Below are 15,417 nucleotides of genomic sequence, written 5' to 3'. Positions count from 1 at the left end.
ACTCGGCGAGTCACATGGGTGGACTCGACGAGTTGCTTGAAGATGAGCTGGAACTCGATGAGTTGGAAGAACAACTCCGTGAGTTGGATGAAGATGGCCTGGAACTCGGCGAGTTGTATGAACAACTCGGCGAGTAGGTTGAAGATAGCCTGAAACTCGGTGAGTCTGTTCTTGGACTCGACGAGTCTTGTCGAAGAGTCCCAATATTTTCTGGTCGAGTCGAGAATCGGCGAGTCAAGGGATGACTCGGTGAATTGTGTGCGAGTGGACTTAGAGTTGTTGGACTCGACGAGTCTCGGCGAGTTAGGTTGCAGATTGAGGGAAGTTCTGAGTATGGCGACTCGGTGAGTCATCGGGTTGACTCGGCGAGTAGTGTCAGTCAGGGGTTGACTTTGACCTTGTCCAAAGGTTAACCAGTTGTCTTTCTGGGGTATTTTGGTAATTAAGGGTATTTATTGAGTTGAGTGTGTTGGTGTTCAGTTGAGGAGTTCGTGTCGGAGCTTGGAGCAGCGGGATCTTATCCTTTCAGCCGGCAGTTTCGAGGTGAGTTATCCTCACTATATCAACAGGGTCTAAGGCACCAAGGCCGACCCTTATCGGATTGAGATCCGGGTAGTTGTTGTTATGTTATTGTTGTGATATGTTTGCATCCTGAGAGCTAGGATGGTATATGTTAGAGACGTGATTGAGATCGGTATCCTGAGAGATAGGGAGATGCTATGCTAGTGACCTGTTAGGTCGGTATCCTGGTTAGGATGACGATATGTTATGTGATCTGTTTGATCTGCTTGTTGACTGTGAATTGCTATATGATTGTATGTATATGTGCACATGGTTGTTTGGACTGGAGTTGGGTTGAGGTGGGTCCTGCTTTGTGCTGTAGGCCAAGATACCCAGGGCGGACCGGTTGTTCCGAAGGCCCAGCGAGTGGTCCGGATAGGCTGTAGGCCCCAAGAGGGCGGACCAGACGTGCCGAGGCTCGGAGAGTGGACTAGGCAGACTAAAGGCCCGGTGTGGGCGGACCAGTCATACTGTAGACTCAGACAGTGGACCAGGTGGATTGAAGGCCCGGTGCGGGCGGACCAATCACACTGTAGACTCGAGATTTATGGCTAGACACAGAGGGTGGACCAGGTGGACTGTAGGCCGGTGCGGCGGACCAGTCACACAGTAGACCCGAAGTGCATGGCTGTTCTGTGATCTGATATGTTGTGGCATGTTATGCGTATAGTGTATGTGGTTGGTATTTTGGGGATATCTCACTAAGCTTTCGGGCTTACAGTTGTGGTTTTATGTTTTTCAGGTTCTTCAGGAGACCATGTCAAGGCGAAGGCGTGATCGTACCGCTCCTCATGATTTTGTAGTAATATGATTATGGGAATACGTTAAATGTTTTGTATTGAAAACATTTTTGTAAAGATTTAAAGGAATCGAGCTGTTTTTGAAAAATTTAAAATTGGTTGTAATTTTTCGGTCGTTACAAGTTGGTATCAGAGCCTTGGTTTGAGTGAATTGGAGGAACATTCGTGTGACTACAGTATCAAATCGAGGAGAGTTTTTAAAAGAGTATTTAAAATGGTTTTCAAAATGAGTAAGGGAGGACGCGAAGGTACGATCAGCCGCAGCCAGTAAGTAACCCCAAAATACCATGCATGTTATTTGTCACAACTGGAAATTTTGTGTCATGTAATCTATACACTCAAGCTAATGTGAATCAAAAGCTTAAGAACATGTGTAACACCTATGATTATAACTTCAAAAACTTCAAGTAAATACATCATACAAGTACTACAAATTGTCATCAAACAATTGGAAACCCTAGAAGTTCTTGTTTAGGTACACCTTGGACTAGAACTTCCTTATTGGATCCAAATGGGCCAATAAGCTTCCAAATAGACTATCATGGGCTTAGAACCCTAATTGGGCTCTAATTGGACCCACACTAAATTATTTCAACATTTTGGGCCATATTGGGCCTAGAATGAAATAAATTAATGACTATGAACCATAATTAACCTAATTTGACCCTAACAAGTCATAAAAATCACCTTTATATTTATTTGGACCAAAAATCACTCAATTTAACCATGAAAATTGGGCTTAAGCATTTATGGCCCAAACATCCTCTTTTCCCCCACCATTCTCGGCCCAAGCCCAAATAAAAGGGAGGAGTTGACTTCTTGCATGACACATCATCTTTGTTTGGAGGATATCTAAGCATTACCCTTCAAACATCCATGCATTCTCATTCTTCCATGCAAACATCACCTCAAGGTCTTTTCTTCTCTCCCTCCCTCTTCCTTCTTGATTCGGCCGAGAGTAACCCACACACACACACTTCACAAACTCTCTCCAAATTACTCAAGAAATCATCCTTCCACTCCATTCAAAAGTCTCGAAAATTTGGCTTGAAGCATAAGAATCATTCTAAAGAAATTCACCAGCTAAGGTAGGTTAATGTTTAACTTATGATCTAACTCCCTCTACTTCATTAAAATCTCTTCTAAATTCATTCATTTTTGTGATCTTGCATCCTAGAGGTCGAAATCTTCACCAAAGGGTGCTTAGGCCAAAAATCACTTCATTTTCCTTCCATTTTCTTTGCAAAACCGAGCCCCCACACCCAAGGTGAGCTTCATACCCCCTATTTTCTGTTTTTATGAGTTTTGTGGGGGGGAATACAAGTGCAGGTGTAGATCTATATGTGTTTTGTATGCCTTGTATGATTTCCATGCTTACATGTATGCTTTTGTGTGCTAAAATGTTGGATCTAGCCATAAAACCCCTCAAAACCGAGATATATCTTATGTCAAATGATTTTTGCATCAAATATGTTTCTACATACAAAGTGTTGCAAGAAAAATGGCTAAGTAGTTTAGTAACAATCTTCTTTGGGCTAAAAACACAAATTTTGGGCCTAAAATGTGAAAAATACAAAATCAAGGATCCAAATTGACATATCACGAATTCTGATGGATGAGGTGTGCCAAAACAGTTTCAATAAAACAAATTCTGGAAATTTACTCATTTAGAGGATTAAAAACATAAATTTCAAGCTTAATGGGCTAAAAATGACATTTTCGGCCCAATGAGGCCCATTATGCGAATTTTTCTGTTTTGGAGGGCCAAAACTGTGATTTTCTGTAAAACAGTGGACCATAAGTGATCCAAGTCCTTTTCAAAGGTTTAAAATGCTTTTTAAATTTAAAAAGGACCAAAGTTGCAAAAATTTAACAATTTGGGCCAAAATTGTCAAAATTGCGAAAAGAAGGGTTATAACCGAGAAAACTGAAATTCCAGGGACTTAAGCTGTTTTCTATGAAAAATATGCTGAAAAATATTTATTTCAATAATTTTTGGTGTTAAAATGTCAAGAAAATTGATTTAAGGACCAAACCGGAAAGTATTTAAGTAAAGGGTTGAAAAAGTAAATTTTACAAACGAGGGGCTGAAAACAGAAAATTTTCAAGACTAATTCAATGCATGCAATTTGACCAAATAATGGTACCGCGACTATCGACGAAACACAATACACTACAATACCAAAATCGTTGTAAAACGAATTGGTTCGGTCTCGAACCAATGAAAATCCGAAACTACTAACATGGCGACACTACGATACATACAAATAACGTTTGGGAACTTAACTTACATACGAGTGTGCACAGACGTCTACACACCATCTTTGGGCCCCAAAAGTGTAAAATCTTGTTTGTTGGGCCTAGCTAGCCCAATGACCTGATCTTAAGGCCCGAAGACATATTTTTCTACTAAGTGTTGGGTTTCACCGACTTGGCACAACGTAGAGGGACTTTCAATGGCTCGTATACCACTAGTCCCCAAGGGTCCTTTGGTATTGCTAGTAAAGTCTACATATTTTTGCGAGGCGGGTCGGGGACCCCTCGTACACATATTATCCCCAACCGGCTAATAGAGTCATCGAGGCCTTCGTGTCCTCTTTCTCTTCGGATGTGGGACGACATGTAGTCAGGGCGGCTGGATAACGTGATTAGTACGGACGACGCCTTCGGGATCATTAGTATTGCTATAAACTGGGCGTTTGTGTAATGCGGGTTTGTAGTAATTAATCATGCTCAAAAATAATCCAACGTCGCCTGGGAATGAGACTACTATTTTTGTAATGGTTTCAACGCAACTTAATGGATTTCAAAGGATTAGGAAAACATCGGGTTTTCCTAGGTTTTTCAATACATATCGGATTCGAAATGCATACAATTTTAGTGAACAATTGCTACAAGTATAGAAACAAACAAGCATACTTATGGATCTTCACAACCGTTTTCAAAAGCTTCTCTTTTCAGAAAATATCGGATTTTCTGGTGGTTTTCAAACGATACGAAACATTGTTTTTCAAATACAACTTATGAACTCACCAACATACCATATGTTGACATTTTTCAAAATACTTGTATTCTCAGGAAACCCTTGAATCAAAGGAAATCATATTCAGTGATGGCTTGCAGTTTGTTTATGTACGAGTCGAACAATTTATTTTTGGGAATGTAATATTTAAACAGTGTATGTCATGTAAACGCTACTGGTTGTACTATATTAATGAATGGTGACGAATGCTGTTATGTTTCATATATATTCAATGTTATGGTATACAATTGAGTCACAACAGCCCCCGGACGTTTCCGCCGTCTGGTTCGGGGGTGTGACATTATTTGTTTTTGAGCTTTGATAGAACAGCATGCTAGTGATAGGCTAGGGATCTTCAGGATTTCATGATAATGTTTCCTGATTTGTGATGCATGTAGCCTAGGGTCCCTTATGGGAGATTTTCAGTGTTCCTCTAGTGGTGAGGGTTGAGCGTTGTTATGCATGTTTCTCTAGGGTGTTGTGGTAGTACTTCATACAAATATGGGTAGGTGTGGAAGGTAGTATAGGCCCATACTACTGAAAGCACAGGACCCATACGCGTATCAGGGAAACCATGATCTCTAGGGTTGGGTTGAGAGAGTTGGATCCCAGGTTAGTGGGAAGAGTCAGAGATTTTGTGTGGTGTTTTTCAGTATGGAGATTCTGAGGCATGATGAGAGTGGATCCGGATCAAGATCGGGAGCAGGAGAGAGAGTTCTGGGCGGATCGGTACCACCTGAGGTTATCGGTCAGATGAGCACGTGTGAGTTGGATGCGAGGATTCGTGAGATCTTGCGTGATCAGATTGCTGAGTTGTTCTGGGCTGAGTTGCCGGAGCTGTTTGGGTCGATCAAGACCGCCATGGTTGAGTATTTTGATGTGCGCTATGCGGCTCTCGCAGAGACGACTGCCGCGGTGGCTACAGCGGCTGTAGCGGCGGCAAGGGGGGAGCTGGTCGGGGCTTTTAGTATCGGGACTTCGATAATATGAAGCCTCCCAACTTCGATGGAGTTCAAGACCCGATTGTTGCTATGAGGTGGTTATCAGACGTGGAGGGGTGTTTCTTCACGTGTTCATGCCCTGCCGATCAGAGGGTGAGGTGTGCTCTGAACCTGTTGAGGCTCGGGGCGAAGGATTGGTGGAGATTGACCACGGGGTCATATTCGGATGCGCAGAGGGCTGCGGTTTCGTGGGATCAGTTCAGAGAAATGTTCAGCACTCGTTATGTTCCGCAAGTTGAGAGGGAGAGATTGGCTCAGGAGTTCCTTGAGCTGAAGCAGGATTCGGAGTCGGTGACTGAGATCACCAGGATGTTCATTGAGAGGGCGAAGTTTTGCCTTGAGTTCGCTTCGGAGCAGGCTCAGATGTCTCGATATATGATCATGCTCAAGAGGGACATCAGACAGTTTGTGTCTGCCCAGAGGTGCGAGACCTTGTTGGAGTTGCAGGAGGCCGCTAGGCGGCGTGAGTTAGAGATTGAGTTGCAGTTGCGTGAGCTGAGGCAGGCTTCGGTGCAGTCGCAGCCGCCGCTGAAACGGTCCAAGACCGTTGATGTTAGAGTGGGGGATCTGAGCAGCCACACTTGTGGGAAGTGTGGGAGGGGTCACACCGGAGTTTGTAGGTCCTGTGGTGCATTCCGCAAGTGCGGAAAGGAGGGGCACTATGCGAGGGATTGTCGGCAGTCAGCGCCGGTTTGGGATTTGAGGATCTGTTATCATTTTCATCAGATTGGACACTTGAGGGTCAACTGTCCACAGCTTGCTATAGGACCGGTGCAGGCTCCAGCACCGGCCACTTTGAGGATCACAGGTGGAGGTCAGGGTGGAGCGGAGCCCCCAAGGGCTCAGAGTCGTGCTTATCAGCTTGCGGCAGAGGAGGTCAGAGCAGTGTCGGATGCAGTCGCAGGTATGTTTCTTTCTTGATATCTTGTTATCTTGTGATTATTGTGGTGTATTGTTTATGTGTTGGTATCTTTGTGTGGTTTTCGATGCGGTATTCGTCATTTTGAGGGTTGCGGTTTGGTTATGGGTTGTTGTTTTGGGAATTTCGTTGGTTATCATCCATGAGAGTTATTAGTGGGAACCTGGCATTGGTTTGAAGGCCGGGTAGCATTTGCTTTCTGAGGAGTGGTTAGATGCAGATTGAATTTCTTTCGAGCGGGATAATCAGTGTTGATGTGGGATCTTGTTAAGGTTGTGTATGCTTATGGGAAGCAGTCCACATGTAAGTGTTTTCTTTGTGCTGAGTTCTTCTGGGAGGTCGGTGATGGCGACCGATGGTTGTTAATCTGTGCTAACAAGTGGGGGAGAATTGGAGAATTCTCCGGGAGATCGATGAGTATTTGAGGGTGCTTAGCTGTTGGGATTTAGCAGTGTTCTGTTAGCCCAGAGTATAGGCTGATAGGAGTAAGTGTCGGGCATGCGGGGCGGGATACAGACCTAGGGAATTTGATTGTGGAGGGCCTGGGAGCAGGCCGGGATCGAGCATTTGTGATTGAGACAGAGTTCGGAACCCTTAAAGGGCTAGAACAGTGCACATAGGAGGATTTCTGGGAGTGATAGCTCAGAATGATGAGTGCTAGTTGAGCGGTCCAGATAGACTAAAGGCCGGTAGGCGTACCAGTCAGGCCGAAGGCTCGGAGAACGGTCCAGCCAAACTGAAGGCACTGAGAGCGGTCCAGATTGGCTGAAGGTTCTGAGAGTGGTCCAGATTGGCTGAAGTCCTGATGAGGCGGCCCAGTCATGCTGAAGACTCTGCAGGTATTGCTAGTCCGATTGAGGAGATGGATTGAGTATGTTGCGATGTGTTAGCATCAGGAGGTCTGGCCCCGGGTATTGATCTTGATTAGTGGAGATAGTGCATGGGCTTGAGAGTCCCTGCGATGAGAGTCAGAGTATGTGTGTTGGATGGATAGCGGATACGCTATAACAGGGTGGTGTAGCGTTGGGCGAGCACCGTGACACTTGTCGGAGTGACAATGTGTCCAAGTGGATTCCTTGGTAAGGAAAAGAGAGAGGTGTGTAACTCCGAGAGGGAGTGCAAGTTCACGAAAGTGAAAGCGGCAGAGCAGAGTTATGGTTAGAGTAATTCGAGTATGGTTATCGAGCAGCATGTTTGCGGTAGTCGAATAGAAGCTCATCCGGTTTGGGATGTCTGCTGAGGTCGCTGAGGGAATTCCGCAAGTGTAGAGGCAAGAGGCTTGGAAGGGATGTAGGGAGAGAGTCTTGGGCTCTCAGTGTGATTCTGATCAGGGTATCGGGTATGTATTAGTGGTTCATCCTAGGGGATGTTTAAGGATATCATCAGTATATCGGGTTTTCCCAACGTGAGGGTGCTAGAGCTAGTTCAGCATGTGTATGTGATTGCAAGAGGAGAACTCGTGGGAGTTGCTATGAGATTGAAGAGTGGGTCTTTCCGTCAACATGGAATGGACAGAGTGGGATTCGGATCGGGGATCCGATGGTTCATGGTTTTCTAGCCCATATGGTCGAGTGATTGTTGAGATTTGGAGCAGTGATGCATCATGGGTAATTCTCGGTTGATTGAGTGTGATTATCAGAGGGTATAGCCGGTGCCCGGCTCGAGACGGTGGTCAGAACACCGTAAGGAAGGAGAAAACGAGTTTCTGGTTCTATGGTTGTGCTTTGAGAAACCTGGTTGGATTAATGCCAGGTGGTGCATCGCAGGAGTATTGCTGGGAGTTGAGTTGTTGCAGGCTTCGAGGACGAAGCCTAATGTAAGTGGGGGAAAATTGAAAAATCCCGGAATAGCAAGAGTAAAGTTGAATGGCTAAAAGAGTAAAACGGGAAAGATAGACTCGGTGAGTCAGTGTATTGGACTCGGCGAGTAGGCGCTGAATGGAGAAAACCCTAAATCCGGAAGTTGAGCCCTATATAAGGAACATTATGTTTCCTCCCCAGCCTCCTTATCCCCCCTTGAGTCCCAGAAACCCTAATTTCGTGGAGAAACCCCATTGTTGACTGAATTGGAGCTTGGAGAGGTGGTTGTTGAAGAGATCTTGAAGAAGAAGAGGCTTGGAGCAAGGGGCTTTGCTTGGATTCGAGTTCCATCGCAGTTGGGGCGTTCTTTTGAGGTAATATCTCGTCCTTGGGCTGTTCGTCTTATGAATTCTTTATTATGGGGTTTGTGGGGAGCTTATCTTTTGGTGTTTTGGAGTTTAGAGGTTAGATCTGAGGTTGCTACCTCAGATCTAGAATGGAGAAGGGTTGGAATGCCTGAAAGTCCTTGTGTTCAAGTGTGTAGTGAAGCTATCATGTCCCAAACCCTAGCTCTAATGTGTTAAAGGCCTAGATCTCTTTGGATTCACGTAAAGTTTGCCACTTTACGTGATGGATGGGTTGTAGGAGGCTAGATCTATGTTTTGGATCAATTGCATGGCCTGGAATGCTTCTGTATGGATTCAGACCGGTGGTACTCGGCGAGTCACATGGGTGGACTCGACGAGTTGCTTGAAGATGAGCTGGAACTCGATGAGTTGGAAGAACAACTCCGTGAGTTGGATGAAGATGGCCTGGAACTCGGCGAGTTGTATGAACAACTCGGCGAGTAGGTTGAAGATAGCCTGAAACTCGGTGAGTCTGTTCTTGGACTCGACGAGTCTTGTCGAAGAGTCCCAATATTTTCTGGTCGAGTCGAGAATCGGCGAGTCAAGGGATGACTTGGTGAATTGTGTGCGAGTGGACTTAGAGTTGTTGGACTCGATGAGTCTCGGGGTGACTCGGTGAGTTAGGTCGCAGATTGAGGGAAGTTCTGAGTATGGGGACTCGGTGTGTCATCGGGTTGACTCGGCGAGTAGAGTCAGTCAGGGGTTGACTTTGACATTGTCCAAAGGTTGACCAGTTGTCTTTCAGGGGTATTTTGGTAATTAAGGGTATTTATTGAGTTGAGTGTGTTGGTGTTCAGTGGAGGAGTTCGTGTCGGAGCTTGGAGCAGCGGGATCTTATCCTTTCAGCCGGCAATTTCGAGGTGAGTTATCCTAACTATATCAACAGGGTCTAAGGCACCAACGCCGGCGCTTATCGGATTGAGATCCGGGTAGTTGTTGTTATGTTGTTGCTGTGATATGTTTGCATCCTGAGAGGTAGGATGGTATATGTTAGAGACCTGATTGAGATCGGTATCCTGAGAGATAGGGAGATGCTATGCTAGTGACCTGTTAGGTCGATATCCTGGTTAGGATGACGATATGTTATGTGATCTGTTTGATCTGCTTGTTGACTGTGAATTGCTATATGATTGTATGTATATGTGCACATGGTTGTTTGGACTAGAGTTGGGTTGAGGCGGGTCCTACTTAGTGCTGTAGGCCAAGATACCCAGGGCAAACCGGTTGTTCCGAAGGCCCAGCGAGTGGTCCGGATAGGCTGTAGGCCCCAAGAGGGCGGACCAGACGTGTCGAGGCTTGGAGAGTGGACTAGGTAGACTGAAGACCCGGTGTGGGCGGACCAGTCATACTGTAGACTCAGAGAGTGGACCAGGTGGATTGAAGGCCCGGTGCGGGCGGACCAATCACACTGTAGACTCGAGGTTTATAGCTAGACTCAGAGGGTGGACCAGGTGGACTGTAGGCTGGTGCGGCGGACCAGCCACACAATAAACCCGAAGTGCATGGCTATTCTGTGATTTGATATGTTGTGGCATGTTTTGCGTATAGTGTATGTGGTTGGTATTTTGGGGATATCTCACTAAGCTTTCGGGCTTACAGTTGTGGTTTTATGTTTTTCAGGTTCTTCAGGAGACCGTGGCAAGGCAAAGGCGTGATCGTACCGCTCCTCATCATTTTGTAGTAATGTGATTCTGGGAATACGTTAAATGTTTTGTATTGAAAACCTTTTTTTAAAGATTTAATGGAATCGAGCTGTTTTTGAAAAATTTAAAATTGGTTGTAATTTTTCGGTCGTTACATTTTCTATAACATTCATGAGTGCTTATGAATATGATTTGAGCATTGGATTAAACCCACGCTCACTTGGATCACTTCATGGATGTTATCACGAGTGATTGGTGAGACGATAATATCTTATATTCTTTAAACCGAGATGTGTGAGTTGTATATTGCGAGTCGGTTACACATTGATAATATGTAAACGCACCAGTAACTTGGTGTCATAAAACATATTGTTGTATGTGATTCGGTGAGTGAGTACAAGCAAGCATTGAATCAAAGTTTATCCGTTCGTTTTATCCAAAGTGGGATGAAAGCAATATCTGTGGGCCCCTCGATGATTTAGTGATGACACCTAAGCGTTTGGCAAAGCCGGGACTAATTTGATGTGTTCAATTGTAGTCTGTTGTCAGTCATCATAAATAGGAAATCGGGAAACAACACATACACAGAGAGAATGATTTAAATCCATGTCTCAGTCTATACGATATCTAGAATGGAGGAATATACGATCCATTATCTAAAGGACAAGTTAATGATAAGATCAGAGTTCGACAGCGTCTTTGAGAGCTACAATTGCTAATCGAGTTGTACTTGCATTTGTGGTTACTAGACTTATCCAAATGGGAGACCGTTGGATTACTGTCTAAGCCCATAACCATAATTGGTAAGTACTTGACCCGATTGTGCATGGTCCTTTTGGGTTGCCTTCACCAAAGCAACTTGACTTGATAAATAATAGAGAAAGAGGTTATGATGATTTATTAATATGTTATAAGAATAATATATTAAAGGAGAAATCATATTTGTTTAATTAATATTGGTCAATAATTAATTAGGAATTAATTCTGTGATCAAGTGTAATTAATTAAACTAGAAGGGCTGAATTGTAATTATGTGATAGTTACAAAGTAGGGTAAGGATTATCCAACATATAGGTTGGACGAAATCTAGAGTATATGGATCCTTGAAATAGTCCAAAGATATGGGCTTTTAAGGCTTATTTTATTGTCACTTGGTGGGCAAGCAACTAGATAAGGATAAGGATTGAAACCCTAATCTCAACCCTATATAAAGACCCCTAGGCCTCATGAATTCGTTGACTTGATTTGAAGAGATCATAGGGCCGATTTCTACCTCCTCCTTCTCTCTCCATATCATCTCCAATTGTTTGTTGTGTTTGTGAGCCATTAGAGGCACTACACTTGTGGTGCTTGCTTTCAAGACTTAGGGTTTGGATATTTAAGTTGTTATTCCAATATAACAACAAGAGGTATGTAATCTAATCTTCTTGGTGAATTTCGAAAATAGTATGACTAATTAGGGTTTTATTATGTGTTTATAATGTTGTGTATCTAATAGTGAAACCATAGATCCAATTCTAGGGTTGCATGCACACTTAGGATTGTTTGTATAAAACCCATCATTTATGTCTATACATATATGCATTGTATATAACTAAGGATAAAACGACACTCGGAAAAACAATAGGGGACTCTAAGTCCGCAACCAAACAAGGAACAGGAAATAGAGCGTATTATCACTCCGAAGTCCTTCCAACCATACTTATATAATCATATATGTATTAGTCATGATTTGACAGTATATAATTTTAAAGTGTTTTGAAAGTAATGAATTGGAAACTGAAACTAAGTTTTATAAAGAGTTTAACATGTAAAAGTGTTTGGAAATCGGTTTGAAGTAGTTTTGTTGAGAAGACAGTTTAAAACATATTTAATCCATTGGTGTACTAGTCATTAATCACATGTGATTAATATAATATCTAGTATGATTCAACTTGTATTCTCCCCCATAAAAGCATTTAAAACATATAAAAGGTTAATTATGGGGGCTATGAACTCACCTGTTCGTGAGTGATGCGACGGTAGGATTGGTTTAGGAGGTTGAGTGTCAACTGTAGACTTGAGCACAAACGAATCCTATTAACCATATAATGACATATGTCTGTATACAATTAGTGTTTGAAGCAACTAATTGTAGAATTGGGGCCACCTTAGGAGCTAGTAAACACTTATATTGAAGTGTTACAACCATATATGATTGTATATAAGGGGTGTATGGCTATACAAGGGAGTGTATGGTCAAAATACTCCATATTGGTGTGTGTGCGGCAGGGTGTGCGGCCAGGATGTGTGTGCGGCCACACACTCCCTATGAAGTATGTCAAAACGTATCTTAAGGCCTTAGGACTCATCTAGGAAGACTTCTTACTTCATGCCCTAGCCTTATATGGAGTTCATTGGCATTTTCAGACTTAAAAAGTGTGTGTGCGACCACTATGAATGTGTGCGGCCGCACACCCTTCATGAAGATTATGAACTCGAGTTTTTCAAGCACATCATCAAGTGTTCTTAACATATAACCATGTATAACAAGTATATACATGTTATGGAGGCTTGAAAGGGGTGATTAGGGTCCAAAACTTAGTGTGTGTTCTTGGTGTTCTTGGTGTTTTTGAAGATTCACACCAAAAACATGTTTTTGTGGATCTAAGTGGGGAGGAAGACTTGTTATACTCATGTAATAGTCAATCAAGGGATGAATCACTTACTTGTTTGAATATTGGAGTGGAGAGTTGGATGATACATGAGAGGATTTCGAGTTCTAGCTTTGAAAGAGTGGGAAAAGTGTTCAAAATGACTAAGTGTGGTATATATAGGTGAGTGTGTGGCTAGGATGGGTATGCGGTCGCACACACCTGTGTGTGGCCGTACACTAAAGTGTGCGACCGCACACTCCATGTTTTGGAGTGTTTGGCTTGATTTTGGTTGATGTGCATCATGTTATCCCATTTCTAGGTTCCTACCTTAATTGTACTAGGTTTAGAACACTCAAATAGACTCTAAACATTGCTAAAAGCTAGTAAAACGAGTCTAACTTTGATTCAATTGGTCTCTTGTACAAGATAGAAATTTCGGTTTGTCACATCATCCCCCCGTTAGAGGGGATTTCGTCCCGGAATTAGAGTTTAAGCAGTAAATGGTTACAAAACTAAGCGAAAAGGTGAGGGTATTTCAATTTCATCTGATCCTCGTGCTCCCATGTGAACTCCGGTCCTCGCTTGGCGTTCGAGCGAACCTTCACTCTCGGGATGTGGCGTTGCTTTGTTCGTTTGACCTTACGGTCCATGATCTCTATAGGTTCTTCCACAAAGTTGAGGCTCTCGTTGATCTCGATTTCGTCGAGTGGGATTACAAGAGTCTCGTCGGACATACACTTTTTCAAGTCGGAGACGTGGAATGTAGAATGTACGTTACTGAGTTCGCGCGGTAGATTGAGTTTGTAAGCTACAGAGCCGATTCAGGCAAGAATCTCAAAAGGCCCTCTATACCTTGGATGTAGCTTCCCATGCTTTCCGAAGCGTATTTAGCCCTTCCAGGGTGAGACTTTCAAAAGGACGTTGTCTCCCACCTGGAATTCCAAAGGTTTCCTTCGTTTATCTTAGTAGCTTTTCTGTCGGTCTCTAAAGGTTTTCAATCGTTCACAGATCTGAATGATCTTCTCTGTCGTTTCCCAAACGATCTTCGGACCTGTGAGAGTGCTGTCAGGAACTTGTGAGAGTGCTGTCAATCAAGGGATGAATCACTTCTTTGAAGATTTACTTGAGAAGATTTCGAGTTCTAGCTTTGAAAGAGTGGGAAAAGTCTTCAGAATGACTAAGTGTGGTATATATAGGTGAGAGTGTGTGGTTGGGATGGGTGTACGGCCGCACATACCTGTGTGTGGCCGTACACTCAAGTGTGCAGCCGCGCACTCCATGTTTTGGAGTGTTTGGCCCGATTTTGCTTGATGTGCATCATATTATCCCATTTCTAGGTTCCTGCCTTAATTATATTAGGTTTAGAACACTCAAATAGACTCCAAACATTGCTAAAAAGCTTGTAAAACGAGTCTAACTTTGATTTAATTGGTCTCTTGTAAAAGATATAAATTTCGGGTTGTCACATTAGAAATCGTCCAAACCATAATCATCAAGGAGTGTACGGCTGTACACACCCCATGTGGTCGTACACCCCTTTGTTTAGTGCATATTGGCCTCAAACTCATATTCTATGCTAGCACATGATCAAGAACACTTCCTGGATGCCTAATAGGGCTTTAAAACATTCGTTGGCATGTTTCACCATGAGTGTGTGGCTGCACACCCACTTGGGCCTTACACGCACATGAAACATACCATTCTGGCTGTACACACACATGTGTGGCCATACACCCATTATATGCAATACTTGGCACTTCTAACACTTCAAACTAAGTGTTTCCTAGTCCATAAGGTGGTTCCCTATCATGATTAGTTGTTCATACACTAATTATATCCATATATGTATCAATATATGCTTAATAGAATCTGTGTGTGCTCATGTCTTCACTTGGCACTTAACATCCTACAAACCAATCTTTCATTTGTATCACTCACTGCACATGAGTTCATACCCCTTAACTTATCTTTTAAATGATTCTAAATGCTTTTATGGGGGGGAATACAAATAGAAACATCATAGTTATTATGTAAATCACATGTGATCAATAACTATCAAACAAACATATTTCTTATACTTCAAACTGTGTTTCCAAAAAAATTGCTTCAAATAGTTTTACAAACTCTTTTATATGCAACACTCCTTATTAAACTCTTTCAAAATTATATTTTTGTCAAAATCATGTCTATATAGATATAGTTATATAAGTCGGATTGAAAGGACTTAGGACTGATAACTCGCCTTATTTCTTGCTTCTTGTATGGTTGTGAACTTAGGGTATTCGGTTAGTTGTCCGATTGTCATTTGAATCTTAGTTATATATTGTGTATATATGTATAGATATAAAAGTTCTTACATTAGTTCAGCACCTTTGATTAGCAAAGGTGTACTGACATACTTAGACATCCAAACAATATTACTAGTAAACTATAATAGGTATAGTTTAGGGATTTACTACTCACTACTTGTACTATTGTGTCATGGTTTGCAACCAGAGTCTCCTGGAAGGAGAGCATGAGTTGGTGTATAGATCTATACGGGATTTACTATCCTACACCTTGTTGCTAGCTACAGTGGGACCAACAGATCTACGGGTGACTAATGTCATACCATTTTGATTCCTTAGTG

This window comes from Lactuca serriola, chromosome 5, assembly GCF_051521515.1.
Source record: "Lactuca serriola cultivar US96UC23 chromosome 5, Lser_US96UC23_V15, whole genome shotgun sequence".
In the NCBI taxonomy this organism is placed as follows: domain Eukaryota; kingdom Viridiplantae; phylum Streptophyta; class Magnoliopsida; order Asterales; family Asteraceae; genus Lactuca; species Lactuca serriola.
The sequence above is the reverse complement of the archived record's forward strand: the minus strand, read 5'-3'. Positions refer to the sequence as shown.